The sequence below is a fragment of the Charadrius vociferus genome, unplaced genomic scaffold (assembly GCF_000708025.1).
Source record: "Charadrius vociferus isolate BGI_N301 unplaced genomic scaffold, ASM70802v2 scaffold147, whole genome shotgun sequence".
In the NCBI taxonomy this organism is placed as follows: Eukaryota; Metazoa; Chordata; class Aves; order Charadriiformes; family Charadriidae; genus Charadrius; species Charadrius vociferus.
Genome location: NW_009649570.1, coordinates 6,448,700 through 6,469,119, shown reverse-complemented (window position 1 = coordinate 6,469,119; position 20,420 = coordinate 6,448,700). Strand labels below are relative to the sequence as shown.

The window sequence follows — 20,420 nt, the reverse complement described above, 5'->3', positions numbered from 1 at the left end:
AGCCACCATTCCCATCAGCTGAAGCTCTTTTAGTTCAATACAAAGCCAAATAAGGTGGCACAGGACAAGGGTAAATAAAGTCCTAAACAAAAAGAATTTGGTTTTCTATATGAAAATCAAGTTTGAGGGCATTTTCAACATTACAGAAGAATGTTAACAAGACATGACAGTTTCCAGACTTTGCAAAATTACTAACTTGTAACTGAAAAATACAGACAATGTAAGTACGAAGAAATTCCACAATCTCTGAATACACTGACTAGAGTTTACTCATAAAATACCAGGATTATAATAGTAATATTTGGACTTTAAAAGCTAATGAAACAGCAAGTGCAGAATCTGTCCCACAACATTTAAAGTTATAGGTAGGTTTTCCCCAGTGCAGAGTTCATTATTATGCTCCCTTTGATGCCCCTTTCACACCCCTCAGGCAGTTAAGGTTCCCTGTCTGTCTATCTTGCTATTTCTCTCCTTAACGCTTAACTTCATTATACTTCCCATCTTTCCTTTCAAAGCCCTATGGCATTCAGTCTCTCACTTGATTTTTTTTTTTCAATCTGCTTATCATTTTCTTGCCTGCTCCCCCCATGATGCATTTGATAGCAGGTGCCAGTTTCTCCCACAAGTACCAATACACCTTTTCTAGGTCACTCTCTAATCTGTACAGCACGGCTCCTATGAGCAGCTACCATGTCACAAAGTCACTCTCTTCTCTTCATTCAAGCTTGTGCTGAAATTCATTTCCACCACAATATATGCCCACAATGAAGAAACAAGTTTTTTTAACCGTTAAAAAAAAATTATCAACAAAACCCCCACACTAACACACGCGCTAAGCTGACGCACTACACGGCTCCATTGCAACTATCTTTGGCATTCTTCAGCCTGTGACCTGACCTCCACACTTTGGCTTTTTTTTTTTTTTTTTACCCTGAGTCACTATTCTGTGTCTTTATTCTGACTATAAACAAACTGGGACAGGAACCAACTCATGCTTTCATCCAAGGATGTATCAAAAATATTAAAATAAGAAAGATCAAAACTGTCCCAGTTATTGTTATGTTGCCTACTACTTACTACAAAGCACTTATCAAAGTCCCTATACAGGGGAAGTAATTCATTCTATCATTTCATGGGATAACACTTGTGTAACTCCAGAATTAGGGGGAAGGCAGGCAAGGACATTCTAGAGACTTCTCAGGGCTACAGTAATGCAGCTGGTACGAGTGCCCACTATGAAAGACCCTCTTGGTGACCCCTGGGTGGGCCTGCTAGCCAAACCCACAAACGTCAGGCCTGTATGCATTCACCAACAGACGGGCACGGTGCTGCAGGAAGAATGGATGGCAGCAGAGGTTTCTCCCATATTGGTTTGTTCCCACCTGCACAAAAATTTGGCAGTCCCCGCCATAACCAGGTCTGCTTTATAACCCAGAGACACCAGATGATGAAAGAGCAAAAGTTCTTTTCTTTAGGCTCTGTCTTCCTTTACCCCCCACAATAAAATACTGCTTGCTTGCTTTTTTCAACCAAATTTCACAGAAAAGTAAAGACCTCATGGATATTAATTTCTTAAGAGTTCAATGAAAGCATGCTGGGCAGAGCGGAGAGACACCAGAACTGCTTCAACGGAAAGAAAAGGTACTTATTAGACACAAGAGAGGGGAAATAAAGATTACTTAAAAGTGCCTCCTACTTAATACCAGCACAGCAGCGCCCAGAGGAGCTCTGGCAAGCAGGACACTCCCAATTCTGCCAGAGCTCCTCCTATCACCAGATCCAATCCACATTTCTCACTTCTACAACTTCTTAGTATACACATGTAACCATTTGCACTTTACTTAAATTGTACTAAAGCTGTTAAATTCCAGTCAAGTGCCAAATAGCAGTGTTAGAGTCAGAGATGAAGTCAGGGCAGAAGCCGAGAATCACCGCAGAGGTCTCCGCTCCCCTTCAGCACAGCCAGACCGGCTTCCCAATCGAGACCAGTTGCAACGGAACAGGGGAGGAAATGGAAGAAGTGTAATATGCAATGTCTTCCTGTGTTTTAATCTAAAATCAGACATAAGCTCCTCGCAGCTCTGTCTGTTCATAAAGAATTACAAACAATTGAATCTTATAGGATCTACGCACGCACACCCCCATCACCTTCCGCTGAAGCATACTTTAACACTAATCCTACACTGGCACAAGCAGTATCTTAAAAGAATCAAGAATTTTGTCTATTAAAAACCAAAACTTACTCTTGGCAGTAGGATGAACAGAACAGACTTTCTTTTCATTTTATACAGTTTTCTTGATATGCATAAATTGATTTAAAAGATTCCACATAAGCCACCATTTAAAGCTAAATGAGTCTGAGGCTGTCAATTTTTATTTTCTTAAGCTTTACTTTTTATATGTGTTCAAAGAAAATAAGTACTGAAAAACATCACTGCAAGCATCACTATAGCAACTGGAGCTCTTGAATCTTCCTTGATGCAACACACTCAGATTCCAGATGGAACAAAATGCCATGTCTATCTTGCCTTTTATAAGGTGCCTCTCTCTCCTACAAAGCCTCTGAAGACTAGCAGGGACATCTGCTGCAGAATTTGCTCTTGCAAAGACCACACAGATTCAGATAAATTTACCTATTTTCGCAGTTCTGAAAACAAATAAAACAATCAATATCACAACATATGCACCCAAATGCCTGTGTGACATGTCACTAGAACAAGAAAAGAATTACACAAGGTATTTATTCAAGCCCCTTTACAACCCAGGGGTTGACCTCATTGAAGTCAGTGGCAGTTTTGCCACATATTTCAGCAGAGGGAGAATTCCACCCTTCACGGGAGATTTCTCTGGTAGCTCAGCTCTTTGACACACTACACTGCATCCAGAGTATTTCCTAACGTTTCGCTATACCTGCTGCTTATCAACTCTGCCTAACTACCTGGATGCAATTTGTAGAAATGGCTGTGTATCCTTGAATCAAAATCTTAGAAAATAATAATTGTAACAAAATTTTTAAAAGTACCATGGAGACTGTAAACTATGCCATGTTGTTCTACCTCTAGGAAAAGATAGAAGACTGGAGTAAAGGCACCATTGGCTTATACTTTTTATACAGCCATCCAGGGATGAATGACAGATCATTGTGAATTTTGTTCATTAGTTCTACTATTATGCGTTATGGAAGCAAGAAAAAATGAAAGATCATTTCAGGTGCCACTACAAACTGTAACTGCCATTATAATATTCAAATAAAAATTTACACTCCATCAAAATGCATCAGTTCTTCATTGTATTCGCATTGCCAAAAACACGTGGAAGAAAAAACAATGAAAATTCCTGATAGATTCTCTGGCTTCGCCCCTACTCTGAAAAATAATTAAGAGGAAATTCATCCAGCTCTTGTCTAATCCCTTTTTGAGTTTGTAGAAGCCATCCCTCAGTTCCAAGGTGAACTTCTGATATTTATTGCATGTTCCTTTTTGTACCTTCCAGGCCTGAATGAAATGGCAGGAGGTGCAAGGAAAGATGAGCAATTTACCATTGCTTATAGCAGGCACAGGTGTCAGTATTTACAGGACTCTTGCAAGCCTTGATTTTCAAATAGCAATATGGTTATGTACTATTAACATTGTTATGCCGTGGAGATTCAGCCTTTGTCCTTCAGTTCACAAAAATGACAACAAATACCAATACATCAAAGAATACTGTCTCTAGTTCTTAATGCAAGTTTCTGCTCTGGCTGAGAGATGGCTCGGTTCTCATGAGTGGAAGAAAAAACATATCCTAGCTGACCCCAAATAATCGGGCTTCCTTGGCACACCTCTCAGAGAATTCAAGAATCGGAAAATGAGTACAGTGTGAATTCTCTCTCTGAAAAGAAAATAAATAATGCAGGGAAACACACAGGTCAAGTAACTAATTAGTATTGTCCAGCCCATACTTGAAAAGTACTAGATACAATGCACATCCATACTTCCCTTCTAGAACCCTGGGCCTTAACATTCAAAATAACTTCAGCTGCCAACTATCTGGAATTCCTATAAAGTCCATCTATTGCAATGAGGAATCTGAATGTCACTAGTGGGGAAAGTGCAATTAAAAGGTTTAAGTTATCACTGTCATTTGACAAACATGTAAGAAGTAACTTAAATTCTTTTTCTTGAATAATAATTTTTCATTTTTAAACATTATAAGTGAGAGAACACCTGCAGTTTCTGATGGATGTCCTATGACATGAAGTTCTGGTCTGAGAAAAAGTTCGAGAAGTATCTATATCTAACCTACAAGCAATTAAGAGAGACTAGCATCAACAGCAATAACAACTGGAAATATTTCTTAAATTATTGACTAAATTCTTAAATCAAATATCTAACTCAAAATTATTTTCTAAATTATATGCATGGAGCTGTAGTTACCAAATGCAAATCCAGACATGCAAATTTGATTACATGTTTCTGGCATGCCATCAAGGCACAGAAAAATGCCACATATACTTGTCTGCCTTGTCTGCCTAACTTCTACTAGTGATGATTCAGAATCTTTAAAACTTTTTTTTTTTTGGTGATCCAAACAAGTTCAAGGAAATAACTTCTCTCTTGTGGATATTTTGTGAAAAAAAAGCAAAACTTGAATGAAATTGCTTCCTTCTAACTCTCTCATCTACTTTTAGGCATAAAGAAGGCATGCAGGACCTAGGGCTGTAGGGTTCCCAGGTCACAAAAAATGGCTCTAAGGACCTGCAGCATGATTTAGATTATGTCAAGGAAAGCTACAACCTTCTAAACTATCAAACAGATATTTTGAGATAAATGTGAAAGATGTGACATTTTCAAGCTTAGGGGAAAAAAAGTCAACAACAAAAGCTTCTATGATAATTTTTATTTTGTACTTCACCCATTCTAGCATTACTAAAAAAATAAGCTGCAGCGGTCAGTGATATTTTTCCTACATACTATTATCAATAACTGTTGAACATCTGTAGTTTTAACGTACTAAATATTCAAATCCTTTATAGACTGGAGGGAAACATCTGAGGTTTTCAGCTTGGTTAGCAATATTTCCAATGTTTAGCTTTTGACTATGTCATTTTAAATACTTGCAGAACTACGATTTCTTGTAAAATAAATCTAGGGAGTATAATAGCCATTGTAATCAACTCCCCCTGGCTCAAGTGTCAGCTGTACGTACAGGTGCCAGCCAACTACTCAGCGTTCATCCCCCTCTACTCTTCTTTCTCCCCATACTCCCAAGACTTACTAGCAAAAACCAGTACCATTGCACTGACTCAACATCAGTTTGTGCAATCCTTACAGTAATTCTAAATCCCTTTGAAAAAGCAAACAAGAAGCACATTCTCTTTCAGACAACACAGACAATTTATCCCCATTGTAAAACAAATGTTGTTTTAAAAGCTAACTGTAACCACTCAGCAGTACTGCCTTTGCATTGCCCTGCTCCCAGCTAACTCAGGATGCGTATGGTTTTCAGACAACACAGGACTACTCAGACCCCCATTCTGGCCTACTTCTTTATGTTTCTATTAACTGATCCACAGCTGTACAAACAGCAGTGTTTCACCAGCATACAGTCTCCTTCACTACAATTTATCTCATTCAATAGCACTTTGGTGAGCTTAAATGAGCCCAGCATCTGAAAAACAGTAACAAATACCTTCAAGACATACTCCCCGTTATACAAAAAGATAACTACAGGTCTCAAACAGTAAATTGCATGACAGTTTGTCTACTGCATCTCCACAAAGGGGTTTTGCTGAAATCGCAAGTCCTGAGGAGTCTGAGAGGCCATGTGTTAGTTTTATGAATATTCTGACTCATTATCAGGTTCTGTTCTCAAAACAGAAAACAGCACTGTATAAATTCTGCCATAGACCCAGGACAACCATCAACAAAAGCCACCATTTATTTCTCCAGGTAGAAGAGGTTTTGCCAGCTGCGCTAAGAATGTCATCATTTTCCTAAATAAACTATTAAGCTGATGAGGAGACTGTAATTTCTAAAGAAAAGTCTGGAAGAGAGTTGTTTTTGCAAATTTGCAAAACAAGTCAGCTAACATGAGCAAATAGTACCTCTCACAGCTGAAAACCCTGGCTGGCAGCAGGTTGTAACTCATTTTCATGTTTCCCCCTACCCCCCCCTCAATCTTTTGGGACACTTTTGGGTAATAATACAAGAGAAAGACAGGGGAGCGATCCAGACACATCCATGTAACGCACTCATCCAATCTATTGCTAAAACCAATTCACATTACAATGGCTCAGCTACACTAAATTATTCTGGGTTGTCTCTACACAGATATCTCAGGGCACAGTTTTGCATCTTGGTTGTTCAAAACATTCAGCAGGGTAGCACTTAAATGAAAAGCTTTTTATATTGGTGCTGCTCAGAGCTACCACGTTTTTTAGAAAGCCTTAAATCTTACCAAGATCAAAATTATAGGTTAAATGCAGAAGGAAAAACATGGCATCAGAGTTGAAAATCCTTCTGCATAGCAGAACTTCATTTCAGAAAGCGTTCTTTTTTGATTTCTTAAAACAGTTGCCTCAGTTACTGTAAGTATATAAGATACTTACTAAGTTACAAATTTCCTGAAGTTTTCCCCATAACTGATATAACTGATATAGAGAATATACTTCTAATATTAGCAAAAAAAAAAGTATAGAAAATATTATTTCAATAATTTATAGCTGAAAGAAAAGGAATATATAGTTTAAGAAAAGGAATGGATTGAAATATTTATTTTTAGGCAATACTTTAGGGCTCGTAAAGAATAAGAAATGTGAAAACTAGACCCTGTTTTTCTAAGGTGGCGATGTTTACATCTTTAACATGTTATTTCTCATTTGATTTAGAATACAGCACAAGAGAAGTCAATTTTACTAAGAGTACGGGAAGACCTTTGAACGTCCTGTTACAGTTATTGTGTCCCACTAACGCAAAGGAAAAAGGCGAGGGACAGGAGGGAACACATTCAACTTTTACAACAGCTAGCAGAAGTTACGGCCTAAGTTTATTTCCAAGAACTTAGCTAACCCCTTTAGCACAATAAAACACAGCAGTTGATGGGTGAAGCAGTCTTTTCTTTCTTCCCCTCCCTTTCTGAACTGCTTCTCTTCACTGGGAGAGAAAATGCTGAGGCTCCCCAGCCCTGAATGCCTGGCTGTGGTCCAAGCTGCGCTTAATGAGGTCCTGGCAACTCCCCGGCACTGCAGACGCCTCTCCAGCACCGCAAACAGCCTTCATCAAATAGACAAGAACCGCGGGCAAAGCTGTGCCTGACAGCAGGGCTTTTACTTCCAAAATAAAGAGACAAATAGACGTTCTAGAATATCGTATATCCCAGACTTGATCTCAGCTAATCCAATGTCACTTCGACTCTTCTCCAAGAAAAGCGAGCGCTAATACATTGTAACAATTAACAAAGTTTACATATAGTGCTATTCAAGTCAGCTAACATTTGAGGCAAAAGAAACCCTTCTAATTTAAATTGTTAGAAAACCAGCCACCTATTTAATATTAGGAGGGAAAAAAATAAAAAGAAATCTGTAGTAAAGTTCTGATTTCTCTTCTAAGCATCACTGATAGGGCAAATCACTATGACTGAAACCAAGACCTACAAGACAAAAGGAGATTCTTCTTTTAATCAAGTATCTAAGTTCTCAACTAAAGAAACACAATAATACATTAGTGACACTACTCAATATGATTTGCTTGAGAATGTAATTACCACTCATACTTCACTTTTTAAATTACAATAATTTTCATGCTTCATATCCACAGATGATTTCCTTTTCTGACTGACTACAAGCTTGTTTTAACACACACACAAAAAGATTACAGTACAACCTAACTATATAATAGATAGCAGTTTCTCTGCTTCCAAGCTGCTCTACATGTAGTTTCAAGTTAAAAAAAAAAAAAGTTAGTGAGAATATAATGAATTGTGCACAGAAAGTGCTCTCTCTCATCTAGTTACAGAGTGGGATTTTCCTGTTTGGGTCAGGAGTTTATTTACTTGGAAAGAAATATCACTTTTTTCTGCAATAATTTGCAAACATTATTAAAATTGTAATTTAATTGAGTTTGACCTAGTATCATATTACAGGGTATAACCCAAATGCTTCCTAACAAGGCCCAAAACATTTCCTTCCAAAAAGATCACTCACAGCCAGGAGACACCCTGCATGAAACCATACATTCAGACCCCACTGGCAGCCACGTTGCATCTGAAAAGTGTAACTTCAGTAAATGATCAGCAATGAAGCAACAAAGAATCTCCTCGGGCTCAATGCCAGCACTGTCTGAGCTCAAAACTAACATGTAGGAAGTTTACTCCCTTTACCGCTTGTATTTCCCTTTACCATCTCATGTTGAAAGCAGTTCTCAGCCCAAGTCTTTTGTTTTACATACATAAATTATATACACAGTATGTATACAGCGTTTAGCAAAGGCACTTACTCTCCAAAGCTTACATTAAAAGACATGGCTACATTCTGTTTGTAGTACCTAACGAACATACCAAGTAAATCGTAGGTTAGCATTGGCACTTGCTCTTGCCACCCAGGCAAGCCTTGTCCAAATGGAGCAAGCTTTTCCCAAAGGTAAGGGATAAGGTTACTGCTTGATCACGTACGACTGAACAGGGGAACGAGATTCATGTGTTTCACGGTGTTATTACATAAATACAGCAAGACACTGTACCTAATAAAAGATGTAGATGAGCTTTAACAAGCACAAAGTGGAGTCATAATAAATGTTATAGATAACACCTAATGTCTCCCCACTACTGGGAGAGACAGAAGAGGGGTGCAGGTCTCTGCAGCTGACACTTGGCAAGATGACTTTGCTTCCTATAAAAGGCATTTCATAGCACGTTGTTCAATGAAGCACTGCATTTGGATAATTTTGCAAAGGCAAAACATTTAATTAAATACAGTAGCAACAGCACAAACAGGGTGTGGGAAATCTGAACAGCAAACAAAGGAGCGTGGACAGGAGTACAAGAAGGAAGGGCAAAAGGCTCAAGAGAAAAGACACCAGAAAGCAGCAGGTAAGAAGTCCATCCACCCAAAAGTGGTAAAGTGCTGTCTAGGTTACCCTTGCAGTGACAATCCATTCCTACATTAATAACAAATTATATTTCAATTTGTGCATATCACTGCTATCAGTTGAAATGTAAAACCACATTTATACCTAAATAATGATTTTGTGTATTAGATATCACCAATTTTAAACTGAATTAGCAACCCACCGTATGGTATTGAAGAAAAGGTTTGCAGTAACATCATCATCTCACTTTGTTAATTTCAGACTATGAAATATATACAAATTAACACCTGTGAAATGCAAAAATAAGGATTTATATGTAAGGATATTTGAGAAGAGACACTAATTCTGCATAATTAACAGCATGAAGGAGACGGAAATGTTTGCTCTTCTTAACAATATCCAGCAACCTGTAATTTAGCAAGCTGCTATCATGAAAAACCTGTTATTCCATTTATCATTTTCTCACCACACTGGACTAAAATTTTAGTCTGGATTTCATTTAAATCTGCCTTTGTAACGGTGCAGCTGAACATAGTTCCATAATCAGACCACTGAATATTTGCTATGCAGGCTATATTTTGAGAGAGAAGGAGGTGAAAGACCTTGTCCTTTAGATACACTAAAGTAGCCTCTGAATCAGACTGAGGGACTGAGACTGAAAAGGCATCAACAATGCCCACATCAGGGTAATGAAGCAGAAAAGCAGCGGGATCAGCAGCAGCAGAGCGAAGGAGCTGCGTGGAAACAGGACCTCCCCCATTGTAAGCAGGATGGCACCCAGTGCCTACGTGACAACATGGCAAAAAATGACACCGTACGGCTGAAGCTTCAGGTTAAGACCATTCAACCTCTGTGTTTTCCCTTTTAACAGGGCAACTGTGTGCTTTGGAAAAGTGCACTTCTTATTTGGTTGTACCATCACTCTTTCGTAGCACAAATGCGTGGGGTTACGTTTAACATCAAGGGAGGTTGTGCAGGGAAAATGCACAACTCTGACCTCATGGCATTCTTAATGTATAGGCAAAATGATCAGAAGACCTTTATTTCAGTATGAGACAAAAGGTTTTCCCAATGACCCAACGCACATCATTTACAAGGATTATCCTGCTGGTTAAAAGGCATTTCAGCTAGCTGACTGCTCAGGGTACGAAAAGGGTTCAGGCTGTTACATTAATTTCCCTCCAGCTATTTGCTTGGTGCCAGCAATAGAACAGAATATTTTTGAAACCCCACACTTACGTTACATATGTTTTTTGGATTATTTCCAATACTGACCGGTTTCAGATGTTAGACATATAATATTTTCCAGTACAATTTTCTGGCTTCAAAGCATCAGCAGCTTAGGACTCTGCAAGTCAGAGATTAGAGCCTTTTTTTTAAATGCAAAACAAAAAAACGAAACAACAAACCAACGTTTTAAGTATTTCTCCTTTTCATCATCCTATTCTATCTTGCACATGTGTCAACCATCTTTAGAAAGAAACCCACTGTATCAAATCACAACTTTCATAGAAAAAGCAACAGTGGGCTTTAACCAAGTAAAATGCAAATATAGATGTCAAGCAATTTGAAATTTTAAATTTAATTCAATACCCTTTAATGTCATTAATCAATTTTCTTTTTGGGAAGGTAATGGCATGAAATAATTAAAAGCAACAACAAAACATTTTGCTAGCAATGACCTCCTTCAATCTTGAAAAGATTGACATCTGTCTCTAGGGTTGGAATAGACAATTTAGCCCTAGTACATGTAAGCTCCTGTTAAAAATGTCCATAATTCACTACCAAAAACATTTGTTTACCAGGTCACATAAAAAAAGAATTATACAACTGTATAAAAGTCCATTATAAATCATTACTTTATACAAAAGCAGTTAAGCGCCAAGAAAAATCTGACTTTATGTAAATCCAAGCCATTTATTATGAACACAAGATAAATGTCTTGGTTTGGCTTAACATGCAAGACCAGTATTCAGCAAAGCATAAGCATATCCTTAACTTGATGCTTAACATCAAGGATTTGTTATTTTTCCATTGTATGTGCACCAAGGGATAATGATTTTGAACCTGGTATTTAGCAAGTTTGCAATAGATCATAAATACAGTGATAACAGCGATAGTCTATATCACACTAATATCTCTAAAAATCATAGAGCTGTCTAGCGTCAAGAAAGTTTGTATCAGTCCCTTATTTTCTTCATAAATGCAAATTACTTCCTTAAAATCCCAAGTTTTTAAGATATTACTTGCATTCTTCAGTACGTGATGCTTACAGCTTATCCAAACATGATGCAAAAGCACAGAGTAACAGCTTGTGTCCATAAGGCAGCTATCGCTTTACCAAATAATCCAAAAAGGAGCAACAGATGAAATGTGAGAAGAGTAGTCACAATCAACTCTTCAATAGGAAATCTTTAAATTATAAATAGGTGAAGTATAAGCTTATATAAAATTGTACTGACCTTTTGATTTAAACAAGTAGTTTTTTAGAACAGCAACAATATTAGCTTTTTCATCACCTATCACTTTAAAAGACATCAAATATGATTCAGTAGTAGAGCTAGAAACAGTTCCTCAGCGCTCTGCAAGTTCGCTGTTTAAACATCTATCTCTTACTATCTCTCCCACTTTATTCTAGAAGTTTTTCAAAAGCAATCTATGTCTGCAGTATACTTCTCAGCAAATAATTATGCACATAATTTAAATATCTTTATTATTTACATTTTCTTATTATCTTAAGTAACCAAAGGCTCACAAATCCAAAAAGTTTAAAAAGCCTTTACCCTCCTGCTGCCAGGGATTAGCATATTTAAGCATTCTAGGGAGGCCCACATGAAACAAAAGAGAAGGGCTGGGAAGCACCACAAAGCAATGCTTCTCAAGTAGAAATGGGTCCTTTAAAATAAAACAAAAGAAAGGGGGGGGGAAGGAAAAAAACAACACTGATGCATTCCCACCACTTGCTGTTTACCCAGTGACAGAAACAGACTTTAAAAAAAAAAAAAAAAAACAAAAAACAAACCAACCCACCACCACAAAAATCACTGCGGATATTCAAAAGACCATAGTGAAAGTCAGTGTACCACACACAACCAGCTCAAACCTATTCAGTTCCCTTTTCCTTGCAGGAAAGGTCTGCCCCAAAGCTCGCTAAAAAGTACAACATAGTCAAGCCCTAAACGAGTCTCCTTCTCCTATAAATCTAGGAAACTACCAATGGGAATAGAGGATGAAAGACAGAAATCTCTCTCTCTTTAGACAAGAAGTTCCCAAAACATCAACCCTTAAGCCAAGCTTTTAATTGAAGCAATGCAGTTTTAAATTGTTTAATGTGGTTTTTACACATCAGTTGTGAACTACCAACCCTCTTGTGCTCCATGGACCACTTGTGGTTAGACAAAGATTTTTTCTAATCCGCTGCTCAATAACTCTAGACAACCCTGTTATTCAGTAATCCAGGAATAATTCTGTCTTTCTCTCCTGGGGCCATTACACTGCCTCTTAAACCAAACTGAAGTAGGATTAGCACCATTTTGCCTTTTCCCTTCCTCTACTTACTGCTGTTTCTCTTGAGCCAGAGCTGACACTCGTGAAACTGCACAGCAAACCAATTCAGAGAGACGATCTGGGGAAAAACCAAACTGGGGGAGCAGGGGGAGGTTAGTTTTGAAAAGTCAGCTCTCCAAAGGGTCTCACTGTATATGGAAGCACCAGCGCTGGCAGGGGAGAGAAGGCACGGCCAACTAGCAAGCAGGGCAGATGGGAGGCAGGTGGAGTCACGAAAAGTGGTCCCGAGCAGCTCAAGGTTTAGATTAACCTCAGCTGTCACAGAACTGCACTCTAGGCTTCATTTCTTCCTTCAAAAGCAAATCAAATCCGTAAGAAATCTACAAATGCAAATAAACCAATATGTTGGAGTCAAGGGTCAGATCACTGAAATAGAAATTTGTGCTCACCAAATGCTGACTGGAGGAGTGGTAGAAAACAGAGCAAATCGTCGTTGTCTGCTGATTGTTTCAGTGACCCACTGTGTGATACCATCCACACTTCCAAGAATTAAAACCAAGAACTTTTTCATGGGAAAATTATTCTTAAAATCATTGACTTGATTGTCACAGTGATTTTATGGGAATTTTATAGAAGTTTAAGCTGTAACCTTGTCCTATATTGAGTAATTACAGCATAGAATTGTACGAAGAAGAGTAAACTATACTAAAGCTTTCCAGAGTAAATTCTACAGCACTTCATTCTTTGACCTCTCTGGAACTGAAAGGCAACACCACCGATTTCATAGCAACCCATTACCCAGTACGTCCACCAATAGATGAAGAAATTCCAATTTTCCTCTTAAAGAAATTAGAAATTGGAAGAATCTGCTATAGAAAGAATCTGCTATGTTCCTGATATCACTTCAGGACACAAAATCTTCACTTGGCTCAATTCTTTTGAAGTGCTTTAATACATTTTTGATAGTTCAGTGAATAGACTTGTGGGTAGTCAATTTGCATATATTTTGATAGAATATGCAAAGAGATTCTCTGAAGATCCCTTTAAATAAACTACAGAGAAAACATTAATTATTTCAGTAACTATGAATGATAGAAGCTGTCCCAGAGAAATTAGACATCCATACACTCTCTGCATCAAAATTTAATTTGATTATTTACTAGCAATGTGATTTCCTTCCTGAAAATCATTTTACACTCATCTCTGACAAGCCTCTAGAAACCCATAGAAGCCAAGCAAAAAGTAGATAAAGTTATTGTAATTATGGGTTTGAAAATAAGAATTTATTTGTGGGTAAAAAAAAAAAACACACACAAAAAAAAAAAAACACCAAACCCACACCAAAATACCAAAAACCAGATCTGGATTGGTGGGCAACGATCACTTAAGTTGAAGAGAAAAATGAGCAATGGGCCTGCTAGTCACAGGTACCTGGACTCTCCCCAAATCTTTTAAGTTGCCAGTTTTGGCCTTTTCGGACTTCCTATTCCCATACAGTTTCCTGCGTGTAATTACTTTGCACAGACATTTCCAAGCCATTTCTTAGCAGTAAATCTGTTACTTCCTTTTTCGTGCTGACCCTGAGTAACTTCACTCCTAATGACCTGGACAAATACCAGTGGACTTCGGAATTTCAAGTGTTGCCAATAATCAGACTTGCCTTTCCTTATACACAAGCATCCATGAAATTCAAGACTACTTGTGCTGTAGTCCAATGCAAACATCTCAGGTCTTCCTCTAAGATAAGGTAAAGGCACTGGGAAGAGGGACAGTTTCAAACAGAGCTGATGTATAAAGACAGATTACAAAGCAAGACAATTGTACTATATCACAACAAAATGACCTTAAATTAGCTTTATGAGAATGAACTTTGACAATAATGAAAGATAAAAAGGTGTTTGATCACTCAGAACATCACTTCAATCTACTTAACATAAATGGCTACTAAAATACAAAAGCTTGGAAGGCAGATGAATATATCTGTAGATGAAGGAAATTCAGACTTGAAGACTACCTGTTACAGGAAAAATACACAGCAACTGATGCACTTTTTTCTCCAAGTCTTAAAAATTTGTGGACTTAACTAGTTTATAACTCAGATCTTGCCTTACTATGCATTTCTTTTACCTGCTGACACCCTGTAAGCCATTTTGCACATCACATCACATAAATACTAAATTATTCTACAAAATTCTACAGTAAGTTTCACATTTCAAATGCTCAGTTATAACATAATATTCTGTGTTGTTACAATCATTCATCTCATATTCAGAAGAATCGTGCTTTACAGAGGCATAAATTATGTCCACCAGTCTGATGAACGTTTTAAGGGGTGAGTTTAGATAGCCAGCTATGAAACCTTGGTCCAAGAACACAAAAGAAGAAATACAGCCCATTCTGCAGCAAAGGGAAGCATCACAGGCTCTTCAAATCTAAAATAGCATGTAGATGTGTGTTATTAAGGAGCCCAGTCGGTCACAGAATCTAACTACGTACACAGATACTGTTTCAACAACTAACAGTTCTGAAGTTCCTGAATAAATACAGTGAGCAGGCAGAGCTAAATTTCCTTCTCAGAATAATTGCCAGTAACATTGGAAATTTCAAAACACAGTACAAAAGCACTGCACACTCCCACTATTTAACAAGTGTTGGAGCTGACCCACAGCAGGAGCCCCCGCAAGCTGCTGTAACTCATCAGTCTGGCAGAAAACAAGGTCAGTAGCCCCACAAACACACTACTTAAATTTCTGCCAGGTTAGTGACTTAAAGCTGCTTAATGAGGGGTTCTGGATGAGTACAAGGGAGAGGAAGACGTACATAGCTAGGAGCAGGAGAGAAGCTGGAAGAGAGAGATCCCCTAATGGATTGCTGCTGTAGAAGAATGACTAAATCATCAGCTCCAGGAACTACAGCCTCCTGCCTGGTTCCTGAAGATCCTTGCCAGAATGCAACAAATAACTGAGGACAAGTAAGAAAAGAACTGTAAGTACTCTTCTGCCTCTGCCTACCTCAAAGTGCACCTACTGACCAAACCTCAGCTATTGTTACTTGCAGACATTTCCTAAAAAAGCAACCCTGTGCAAAAATCACGGTTACATATTTATATGGCATCTTTAAAATGACATTAAATACCATCTCCATAGAGAAATTATTTCTATTTGCCCTGAACTGGGGAAAAAAAAAACAGGGGGTGGTGGGGTGGCAGAGAGAAGGAAGAGACAGATGTATTTCTGGATAAAACTGATGCACCTAAAAGAAGTGCAGCTAGAATTATATATTAAACTTTTGGAACAGAATAACAAGTTATCTCATGGGCTTTTTGATTTTCAAGGTAACAATGAACTTGTTCTACCAACACAAACTGTTCCTGAAAATAAAAATGGTATGAATGGTGAAGGTGTCACACCCTTTGCAAATCATGATGCTAGACCCTGGCAAGCACCATTCCACATCAAATTAATGACATGTGAAAATTAACCTTTGCTTCCAGTTAGCTGCCTAGCTTACATACCAGTCCTGAAGTTTTCACTTTGCCCTACCTACTACAAGAGCATCAGAGAGATTACGTTTCTTAACCACTGAAATGTAGAGAGTCTGTCCCACAAGATGACCAGCTTTAGCAGAAAGGATTTAAAATATTTTCTAGCTATGATGCACTACTTTTCTATATATTCAATGAACATTGCTCAGGTGCAGCTGTTAAGAACAACAAAGATAGGTAACTGATTCATGAAAGGGCAAGTTACACAGAACTCTTCAAAAACTGAAATTTCCCTTAAAATACCACTGTTTCTTTCTGCTGGGCTTCTCCCTCATACCCACCCAACACAGCTAGCTACCTCTACCCCATGTTCTGTTCAGAGGAGGATATGAACCTGGGAGGCCTACACAACCCATGCATGAGAGTCACAACAGAACTTTTTAATCTGCTAACAAGTCTGTTCTCAGTCAGGTTTTTGCCTGGGGTGTGGAGGGTGGAAGCAGGTTTGGAGATGGAGAGGGAGGACTGTAGGTTTCTTGTTGCTGTTGTTTTAAATATAGTATTTCAGCCATACCAAGAGTGGTCAGCAGACCCAGCTTCTCTACGAGCTTGACTTGAACTGAAGTGACCTTGCCTCCCCAGCTTTGCTAATAATACTTGAGACAAGGATCTCTTCCAAGTTCTTGATAAGCAAAACCATAGTAGCAATTATAAGAAGATGCTATGACAATCATACATTTTCATGATCTTATAGACAAAATGAGAAAGCTCGACAAGCTTCCAGGGCTGCAGTATCAGATTATGAAGACAAACCCAGCCAGTACTTCAGTAAACCCGATCTGGCCTTCTGGCTGGCTGCCACAAAATCTTGACTTCATTTAAATTCTGCTCCAATTCTACTCTCTATTGCTTCATTGCTTTAGGGAGCTTTCCCTTCACAATGAGGGCACCTCTGCCAATCTAGCCCTGCCTCTGTAAATAATTTACTGGTTAGATGATTTCATCATAAGCAGTGACTGGAACTGCAGCATCGGGGAATTTAAAACATGAGTGTCAAATCGTCCACTTACCAGAATCCCCCCCAACAGCCAGAGCCCTATCACTGGCCCTTAGGCAATATCTGGCAGGCCTGGAACAGGTCTCTGCTTGCTGCAGGAATCACCAAATATGTTTCATCAAGATGGGGATGAAACTCACCTCCAAGAAAGGTAACTACTTCAACACAGCCAGTGTAAGCTTCAAATGAAGTACACTGGTAAAGCAAGGAGAGGGGGCACTCTACACCAATTCCTCCCTTGTGTCTTTGAGCCAGTCTCTCATATTCCTTTTAAGATTCATTGCGTCTCATGCCCAGAGAAAACAGTCTCAAGTCAATTAAGAAACATCAAGCCTCTTGCTGGCTCCTTTGAAAACTAAACTGCCTCATACAAGCTTTTAAAAATATGGAGGGGGCAAGGAGGTACCTCATCCACACCAGCCAGCTGCACCCCTTCACCTGCATAAGCCATTAAAAATTGTACCATGGTCTTCACAAGAGGAATTATGACAAGAAAACTTTTACTCCTGTAAAGACCTTTAGAACAATCCTTCCTAGCTGTCAGACACACAGTTTGTGTCACTGGGGCAGTCCCAGAGAGAGAATGCAACAAGGGATGTAAGGTTTTATTTGAAACGTGACTGTAAAACTCAGAACACGTGCAGCTCTGAAGAAGTTTATGCTCTGCATGAAGACATGTACCCTATGAATGGACCCATTAAAAACACTCATCTGAATACAAGTCCTTCTGCTTACAAAGCAGAAAGCAAGAGGGCGCAGTCACTAGAATATCATCCTCCACAGCCAGCAACTTCTTTGAGAAGCATCAGGAGCGGGGACAAGCTGCAGAATAGAAGTGATGTGAATTCTCCACCGTTAGATAATGGACTGCTTGCTCATCCTCTTCAAAAATTTTTTGCTAGGAGTTACACATTTCTCCCTGCAAACTCTACAAAATTATTTTACTGACTTCTGGGTTTGTTCGGTTTTGGGTTTTTTTTAAATTATTAATAATGTTACAAAACAAATTCAAGCAGAAGGAAAGTTTTCATCAAAATTGCAGAGCAGTGCAAGACGTGATGGCAATTCAGGTCAAATACATTATAAATATTTCCACTAACACACTAGGTCTGATTTGTCATTGGCTTTTTATCATGATTTGGTTTTGTTAAACTGACCACCACAAGTATTCCTGGTCTAGTTTATCTTCATATTATTTCAGCTCAGTATGTTCATATACATAACCTGAAATTCAAGTTTTAGGACGTCTTCTAAAAGTAATTGCATTGTTAATCATCTTTTCAATGTTAGCCAAATAAGGAGAGCATTGAGGGACAGCTGGGTTGACATTATTTATATTTACTTACTTTTAATTTAAATTGAGAGAGGAGGGAATAATTACATTTATTATAACCAAGCCTGGAACTCTGCCTGTAATTAAGGATCTGACACATCTTAGAAGAACTCTATTTTCGGTTGCTTAAGACATTTGCCAAACTATCAGTGTGGTCACAGATTTCATACAGCAAGTATTTTTCTCCTATTTTACATGGAAGCGAAAAACAGATTCTGTTAAAATCATGCTGTCATGCCTGAGAGTAAGACTAGGAAAAAATAGCTTGTGAAGTCCATATTAAAATACTTTTTGAAAGTATTCTGTTGACAAATTCTAAAACGGGAAGAAGCTGAATTTAAGATGTGGCAGACGGGCTGCCTCATACCAAGGGTGTGGCTTTTGGTCGGTTTGCGGCTAGCTCTTTTTTTCTTTTGGGGAAGTGGAAGGGGAATAGAGGGAGGATTGCTCATTTTCTTGACAAAGTACCAAAAGTATAGGCCTCTGAAAAACTTCAGAAGAAGTTGTTAGTTTGGAAACTCAATTCTTCACAGACCAGCAGCACTGGACACGCTCTACAGTTTCTCTAGGACGTTGGATTGGTGTACATGCTGCTTCCATAGGCAGGTAAAAATGTGGTCAGCTGCTTTATGAATGAACCAAGGTGAACTTACCTTCAGTTCCTCCTCCAGCAGTCAAGCACCTACTCTGGTAAAACTGGAATTAAAAGCACGACTCTCTTCTAAGCTCCTTGCTCTTGCCAGGAAAGCACACAAAATAGGAAGAAACCAAAATACTAAGAATGCTAATATGTGAAAAGCAGCGAGAAGACAGAACACAGGTTAGTGGAGAAAGCAGCGGTGGTGCCACTTCTCAGAGAAGCAGACAAAAGCAAAGTAGGTCAAAACCAAATGAAAAGATCAAAAGCCAGAAGAAGATGCAACTGAAGCAGAGAAAAGGGAGATTGGAAATGCCTGTAGTCTCCAATAAAGAGCAACTCTGCTTTGTAGAAGCAGCTTTCCCCCCAACCCCTACCCTCTAGGTACCCCGCATTTATTCTACGATTCTGGTCACAATGTTGTCCTTAGGAAAAAAACATTATTGTAGTAAGAAACAGTAGGAAATAAACTGCTAGGTTCAAAGCATACAGCAAGATATTTTTTAATGACATCTTGTTTTCAATAGATAAAGTTTTGGATTGGAGCTTTTGGGGTTTTTTTGTTTTTTATTTTTTTAATTAAATGCTTCCATATCCTTACTGTAGGCAGCTGTCATCAGGGTATCTGGATGCAAGACAGCCTGTAAGACTGATTTTTTCAGTCTTTTCTCTCTTCCTCCTTAGGACTCTTTCCTGTAACCAGTGGAGTTAAAATTTTAAGAACATCATTAAATGCTCCTGTAATTCATCCAAAGATACTGGTAAGATATGAAATGTGGAATAAGGAGAATCAGCATTACAGAAGAAGATGCAACACTTCAAGGGAGAAAGTCTTTGCAAACGTATACAGACTCTAAAGTTTTCTAGCAGCGCCCATTTATGGAACCAAACAATCTCCCAACAAGATGAGCAGTAATTTACAAATTGAAACTAAAATAACTTCTTATCCCATAGGATGAAATAATTTGGGCAGAACTGGGGATACAAGAATTATCCAGTGGCTACAGGATGAACCTACAAGTGCAGAACTCAAGAAGTGTTCCACCAAAGACAACCAGAGACAATTTGAGGCAAGCCACTCTTTATGCCTCAATTCCTCATCAGAAAAATGAGTAGATAACACATCCCTATCTCACCAGGATATATTCCCTGCTTGTTATCTAGCACTTAGAATAACACAGACTAAGAATTCTGTTACTCTTTAGCATTCGTGAGGACAGCAGTAGCAGGGAATACTTGTTTTAAAGAAAACAAAAGCTTACAGACGTTTCATTAAATAACGTGCCCATACCTGGCAAGGGTTACTCTTTCATAAGAGAAAGGACTACAAGTCCTAA

At 38.5% G+C, this 20,420-nt stretch overlaps 1 protein-coding gene across 1 annotated transcript in view; it reads right to left on the bottom strand.

The window, feature by feature from the left end:
* BMPR2 (bone morphogenetic protein receptor, type II (serine/threonine kinase)) overlaps positions 1-20,420 on the bottom strand; it is a 99,396-nt gene that overhangs the window by 68,219 nt on the left and 10,757 nt on the right. The gene's annotated exons all lie outside the window — the stretch shown is intronic.